This window comes from Panthera onca, chromosome B3 (genome assembly GCF_046562875.1).
Source record: "Panthera onca isolate mPanOnc1 chromosome B3, mPanOnc1 haplotype 2, whole genome shotgun sequence".
In the NCBI taxonomy this organism is placed as follows: Eukaryota; Metazoa; Chordata; class Mammalia; order Carnivora; family Felidae; genus Panthera; species Panthera onca.
The window spans coordinates 130,360,778-130,368,394 of NC_138344.1; the positions used below are offsets into that span (position 1 = coordinate 130,360,778).

The window sequence follows — 7,617 nt, forward strand, 5'->3', positions numbered from 1 at the left end:
ACGTTAAAAAAAGAATTTTTTTTTAAATTCATATAAGATGCTATTTTTTTAATTATTTATTTTTTTATTTTTTTTTAAGTTTTTTAATTTATTTTTAGAGAGAGCAGGAGAGAGGCAGAAAGAGGGAGGGAGAGAGAGAATCCCAAGCAGGCGCTGCACTGATAGCCCCATGTAGGGCTCAAACTCACAAACTGCAAGATCACGACCTGAACCAAAATCAAGAGTCAGCTGCTTAACCAACTGAGCCACCCAGGTGCTGCAAATTTTTTATTTTTTTAAGATGCTATTTAAAAACTTAGATAGGTATATGCTCTAACTAGAGGTCGAGCAGTGTCATACGAAGAGACAATAAAATCAAGCCTTTCACTGCATATGCTAATAGAACTTATATTCCAATTAAATTGCGCTAGAAATGCATTGTTTGCATGTTTAGGGCAATCTTTATTTCTGCTAGACATTTCTGTTGCATTTTCATTCGCCTGGACTACCCTTTAGGAGGCATTTTCAGTTATGACATTTAAAATAATTAGAACATGGTGCTACAACCCTTACTAGTACATTTGGAATAATAGTGGGTAAACCTCTTCAATTTTTCTTCCTTTGAAGATATGTCAGAACTTATGTCCTGAGATATAGTGGCTTGATTTCAGTAAGATAACATGTATTGTTGCCAGGTGGACTAAAGCATATATATTTTTGTACTAATTATGTTGCTAACCCTCTCCTCTTTACCATGGGAGAATGCAAAGGACTAAGAGAGACTCATGAATGTCTGCAAGCATGGAGCCTACTAAAAGGGACAAGCTAGAGGAGCCAAGTGGGGGGACAAGGACAAATGTGAGTACGTCTAGGTTAATGATATATAACCCATGTGGTATAGACTGAAGGTTGCACGGATGTTTAGAATTGAGGACTGGAGTGCACTATTTCCACAACAGCTTAAGATGTGAAAATCACCAAGCTGATGTTAGTATCAATCAGGACAATGCCTGTAAGACCATTTCGAACACTGTGAGGCATGATTCACATGTAACACAGAAATATCTTCTCATCCCCCAGGACACAAGGAATCAGAAGACCTTTATTCAAGACCTGTCTCTGTCTTTTCTCCACTGCTCAAACTGATATGAATCTTATTTCTTCTGAAGATCTGTTCCGTTTCCTTCAATATTGGCTTATGACCACTACCGATTAAAACTCATTGAAAAACCAATGTACATCATATTCTTTTTTTAGTTGCGAAAAAAAGAACCTGTTACAGATATTAATGGTATCATCTACGTCATGAGGATATTGGGAAAATTAATGTGAAAAATGGGGTAAATAAAATACACCAGAGTCCTTCATGAAATGGAAAGTACTCTTTATCTGTAAAATGGAAATTGACCTCCTTTTTTCCTATTCTTTTCTTTTGATCTTCCTTCTTTCCTTCTTTTTCTTTCCTCCTTTCCCTTTCTTTCTTTCTTTCTTTCTTTCTCTCTCTTCCTCTCTCTCTCTCTCTCTTTCTTTCTTTCTTCTTCTTCTCCTTCTTTGTTCTTTCATTTGCCAAAATGCTACAAAAAAAAAAAAAAATGTTACTGCTTTTGAGCTTTCCACTGGCCTTTGTTCATTGAGTACCAGGATGCTTAAGGTCTGGGAAATTAGAAGATGCACACATTGTGCAACTGTGAGTTTTACTGTGATGGTTATTTGAGAAAGTCTGAAGATCACCTAAGTATTCCCTTATTAAGCATATATCTCCAATCAGACCTGAAGCACAAGCCAGAATTAAGAAACGGAAATAATTTAGGCTCGAAATGGGCACTCTGGTATTCACACATCTCTCCCAGAACCACTCAGCGTGAACGCATTTCCATTTGAGAGTCAGAGGCTGCCTTCGATTTTAGTCCACTCTCCCATGCCATTCTAAATGAGAAATTGAAATAAACACTATGCCACTTTCACAATTCTGGAAATAGTAGCATTTGGGCAGCAAGTTTCATGTCATTTTCCTATTAATGCCAATTTCCAAGGTAAACCAACCTATAATACTTTTGACAGGTCAGTGGCTGGAGTAATAGAGAAATTTCAATATGTCAGTTTTCATTTTATATTTGGAGGGAGAAAAAGCTGAATGTCACTCCAGCAGTTCAAATTTTCTAACAAAACCTACTGATACATGAAACTCTCATGTATTGGGTCTCCGTTCTCAGGGGGAAAATACATTTTAATGTTTTAATTCCATTTATTTATCATTATAATTTCATGTCCTAAGGAATTCTGCTCGATGAGCTTTAATTTTTTTTTCCCCTCCATATTTCGTATAACTAGTTTTCAGTTACAGGCTATGCGGTATTGTGCAGGTGTTAAGACAACCACTTAATTGCAGAGTTCGGTGGAGTTGAATTTACATATATTCTTCGTATCAAAGTGAGGAAAATCTTGGTAGAAGGAATTCACCAACAGTCTGGGACAAGCCCTTTTGCAGGTCCTCAGACTAATACGAACTTGGACTTGCAACTTGGTTTCCCCTCTTGAAAATAAAATACAGGGGCGCCTGGGTGGCGCAGTCGGTTAAGCGTCCGACTTCAGCCAGGTCACGATCTCACGGTCCGTGAGTTCGAGCCCCGCGTCAGGCTCTGAGCCCCGCGTCAGGCGCTGGGCTGATGGCTCGGAGCCTGGAGCCTGCTTCCGATTCTGTGTCTCCCTCTCTCTCTCTGCCCCTCCCCCGTTCATGCTCTATCTCTCTCTGTCCCAAAAATAAATAAAAAACGTTGGAAAAAAAAAAAATTAAAAAAAAAAAAAAAAAAAAGAAAATAAAATACAAATGACTGATACTGCATGACCCCGGAAATCAAACTGAGCAAGAGGAAATCTCATAGGAATTAAATGCAAGTTACACGCTTCCTCTCTAGTTCTCTTGGAAAATTATGTTCGGAAAGACGGAGAGAAACAAATAGCAGGAAGGAGACGAAAAATCTTTGGAAGTATTTTTCATACAGAAGAAAGCGAAACACAAATAAACAACAAATAAACAAAGGAAACCCATTCCAGATACACTTTGCCCCTCAAAGATTAAGCTACTTTGTATAGAGCAATGTTTCCAGGCTGGGCTCGGAGACAAAGAGGTGTGAAGTCAAATTCCAATTCTGCTACTTACAAGTAACTGGGACATCATCCTTCATCCCACTTACTTCAGGCTCCTAAAAATTGTAAAGTAAGCATAATAGTTGCCACAGGGCTGATATCCACCGACTGTGAGATTCTGAAGCCCTTGAACCATAAATAACACCCATACAGAGTCTATCACAGATCCTGACTCCAGTAAGCACTTGGGAACTTGTTTATCTATGGGATGTACTGTTGCCATTTCCCTTGCTGGTAACACAATCTCTCTTCTTTTAGGGGTGCCATGTCTCCTCAGTAACCCAGTGGGTCAACTAAGGATGACATCACCTCCCGGGCATCATGAGTGGAAGTTTGAAGCACGCCTAGCCCATGAGGCGATTCCTAAGTCTATTGTTTGAATAATCAGTAAAGAAGCCCTCTCTTCTTCTGGATCCCAAAGGCCATTAAGCCTAACGTTTACACAGGCTACGTGGCTACATCATGGCGAAAGCCTCCCAACCCACCCTCCCAGAGCAAAGAAGAGTAGAGAGGCTGTGCTGAGGGAACCAGTGACCTCATGGGTCCAGCTTTACTGGAAGCCAATCCCACATTTTGAGCTTCCTGGGAACTTAAAACCATAAATTCTCTGTTTGGCTCAAGCTAGCCTGCAGGAGGTCTCTTGTCACTAGTGGTCCATACTGAGTCCTTATCATTTTTCCCTTGTAGCCTCGTAGCAAGAAATTCATGTCGGTAGGAATTTCAGAAGGGAAATAATGAGTCCAATCTCTGAGTTACTTCTCATAGATGAGAGTAGCCTGGGAGGAGTCTGGCTGGAAGGTCACTTGGATCTGTATACTAGAAATCCTACACTGAAAATGGGCCGCTTTGTGTGCTGCGATCCAGGAAGGAATTCAGTTTAAGAAGGAAACTTAGCAAGTAGAAAGATGGTCATAGTTAGAATAGCTCTGGTCTATGTCCTTATGATCTTAGACTTGAACGCTCCAAAGTGAGACCTGCCAAGTTGTGTCTCATTTCAATTCTCTAATTGCCCCTTACAGAACAGTAAGAACATAGACACCTTGTCTAGGAGATTCGTTGTGCTTTTTTCTTCCTTCTTTACACATTATATTATTTTTCAAGGATTCTCCATGAATTATCAACTGTCTCTAAAGGCTCTAAGGTCAGAAGATTCTCCCTATATATGACAAATTTGGACCGATTATATATTTTTCACAGAATAGAACATTTTTTCTATCTACTCCCATTTAGTCCTTCAAAAAATTTCATTGTGTTCCTGGTTTAACCTACATCACAAGGTCCCAAGGGTTACTTAATCATGAAAGGAGGTTTTCCTCATGGTCTTAAACTAGATGATTATGTTTACCATGATAGCCTTTAAAAAGTTAGGGATGCCCGGGGGGCTCAGTCAGTTAAGTGTCCCACATCAGCTCAGGTCATGATCCCAGTTCGTGGGTTCGAGCCCCACATCAGGCTATATGCTGACAGCTCGGACCCTGAATCCTGCTTTGGATTCTGTGTCTCCCTCTCTCTCTGCCCCTTCCCTGCTCATGCTCTGTCTCTGTCTCTCTCAAAAATAAAATAAACATTTAAAAAAAAAAAGCATTGAAACTTATAAGTCCATGAAAATCAACCTTTTTAAGAACAATGTATTATTTCCATACCATAATGCTTAATTTTTTATGTAGGCTAACAACTGGATGAAATGTGACCATACACAGGGCTGAGCAGATAGTTTTTACCTTAAAAGGAATAAAGAACAGTCAGGTGTTGGAATATAAAAGAAGTAACACGTGCAGCATCCTGCAATTTGTGAAATGACTAGCGGCGAAACATTTTGTTGGAATCATTTGAATTTGACATTTACTAATTCTTTACTCTGAAACTGCAGTAGTTAGGGTGGGTAACTCTAACTGCTGTGCTAAACAACCTCAAATCTCAATGATTTAACTCAAAAAAAGGGGGGGGATTTTCTCAGAAAGGAAGGCTAAATTTAACCTAAAGCCATTACTTATCATTTCTCCCAAATCTTTGCAAATGATAAAATTAATTTTGTTAAAAAGAAGACCGTAGGCCTAAAATGGAGTCACGTAACGTTAAGGACCCACAGGAGCAAACCAAGACTTAATACCTAACCTAACTTCAGTTTCAACCACCTCCCCAACCACAGCACCCCCAAGGAATTTAATCTGAAAGATTAAGTCAAATGGCAGTTCTTGATCAGCACTAGGAAATTTACTGATACACCCCCTCCCTTCCCCTTGGAAAGGTGACCTTGTCTAAAACAATGAATTCTCTGCTAATAATTTTTTTCTCACTCCCTCTCTGCTTGTAAAACCCTTTCCTTTTCTCCAGCTCGATGCAGCTCCTTTCTATTTGCTAGATGGGATACTGCCAGCTTCATGAATCATTTCATAAAGCCAATTAGACCTTAAATTTTCTCCATTGATTTTTTGTTTTGTCATTTAACCCTCCCCAGCACCAACTATTAGATTAGTGTCTAATTGTTATCATCAGTATTTGCAAAACGCAAGATTAAGAAGGGGAGTTTTCCTACGACTTCTTTTATGCTTCAGGGGTGGTAGTGAGGGAATAACGACAATAACGACACTACTTTGTTCACACTCTGCCTTTTCAACGATCGTGGTTTTTACAACAACAACAAACTCTGAAATGTGAACACCTTCCAAACCCGCAGGCTCTTCAAAAGCCTGTGAGCTCAGTTTTGAAGGTTCCATGACCCAACCTGGAGCGGGCGATATCTGAAACATTGTACCAACTCTTCCAAGTAATAACAGAGTTTTTTTTCTGTTTTTGCGTGCTATCCATATTAAAGACAGAGTTCGGCATTCATTGTGTATCTGCCGTTTTTGAAACAGGGTGGAGGGAATGTTTGAAGCTTAGGGATTTGCCTGTCTTGGTTTAACCTAGGTTTAACACCAAGAATGGCGCTGCAAATGGCCCAGTGGGTGAAAGACACAAGGCCTAATTAACTGCCCGATACCTTTCTTGCCCAGACAAGCTAATTTTCATCAACATTGGCAGTCAAGGGCATGGGTCCTGCAGGAAGAACGGGAGATAAAGTCCACCTTTGCCACTTGCTAGTGATGTGATCCCGGCAAAAGAGTGAACGTCTTACTTCTTTTCTTGTCAGTTACAGGAGAATGTTGAAGTCACGTGAGGCGATTATTAGGGGGTCGCATAAGGAAATACATAAAATGGGCAGCAAAAATAATTGATGACGACTGTGGTTAACCTTACCCCCTTCATGAGGTCCCTTCCCACTGGTAAAATAGGCCTAAGCTGCAAGTCCGATTTTTGGAAATCTGCTTTGGGGGTTTGCTTATCCTGGTAGTTATCAGCAAAAGCCACACCCACGTTTGGTATGCGTCTCTTCAGGGCTTGTTATCTCCGGTGTAACTGTAAGAAACCTTCCAGAAGTTCGACCGCCCTCTCCACTCCTTTTTTTCACATTGACAGAAAGGACTCCAAAGTGCCCGCTATGAGATAGGCAGAAATCAACAAATTAACAAACCAGCGAAACTGTGTTTCAGATTTCCAAGATAATAGTAACTGCAAACCTCCTGGGCCAAAAAGTTCTAAGCAGAAACAAACTGCCAGGCTAAGATCCCTAGGGGCCGTCTGATGCCATTCTATTGTGCAGTTTAGAATAGCACTAATCTAATAAGTTTATAATTTTGAGAGTTTTTTTAAATTAATTTTTATCATCTGTAAAGATTTGGGAGAAATGATAATAATGGCTTTAGGTTAAACTTGGCTTTCCTTTCTGGGAAAATTCCCCCTTTCTCTCTCTCTCTTTGGAGTTCAATCCCTGAGATTTGAGGCTGTTTAGCACAGCAGCAGGAGTTACCCACCCTAACTACTGCAGTTTCAGAGTAAAGGATTAGTAAACGTCAAATTCAAATGCCTCCAACAGAATGTTTTGCCCCTAGTCAACTCAAGGGCTGGCTTTATGAACAATCAAGTCGCTGGTTTCTAGGACACCTTCAGATTGCCTATTTTATGCTGGTGACATAAAGAGCAAAGTGAGCTGTGTTCAAGTTAAGGGAACAGTTGCAGAGCAGCTAACCCTCCCCCCTAACCCCGGTCAGTCAGCATGAGTCGTCGGTGTGAGGCTGCAGTTGTGGACTTGTGCAAAGACCCACGCTGAAGAAGACGCTATCATCTCAAACACGCGGCTTCCCAGAACCTCCTGGTGTCTGCAACTCATCAGCTGACTCCTTGTTACTTTCCTCAGCCCAGAAGGGACACACATCACTTTCATTCACCGTCCGCTGGCATGAACCAGTCATGTGGCCCCACCTTGCCCGAACGAGGGGCTGGAAAATATAGTGTCTGTCTCGCAACAACTCCACACTGTGTAAGGGAGCATAAATTTTTATGAGATAGCTAGCTTTTTCTGCCACAGACTGGTAATGCGTTTGGAATGTAAAGGAGAAAGTAAGTTTCAAGTGATCGTGAAATTGGCCTGCTTTAATTCTACTGCCGGCT

The 7,617-nt window shown here is 40.7% G+C and overlaps 1 long non-coding RNA gene across 1 annotated transcript; it reads right to left on the reverse strand.

Annotated features, from left to right (window-relative positions):
• Positions 1–1,346: 1,346 nt before the first annotated feature.
• On the reverse strand, positions 1,347–6,662 carry LOC132668528 (uncharacterized). Its single transcript, XR_009605598.3, has 2 exons — positions 5,852–6,662; positions 1,347–1,553 (listed from the first exon to the last, which is right to left on the reverse strand). It is a non-coding gene; the product is annotated as an uncharacterized LOC132668528 (long non-coding RNA).
• Between the last annotated feature and the right edge of the window lie 955 nt (positions 6,663–7,617).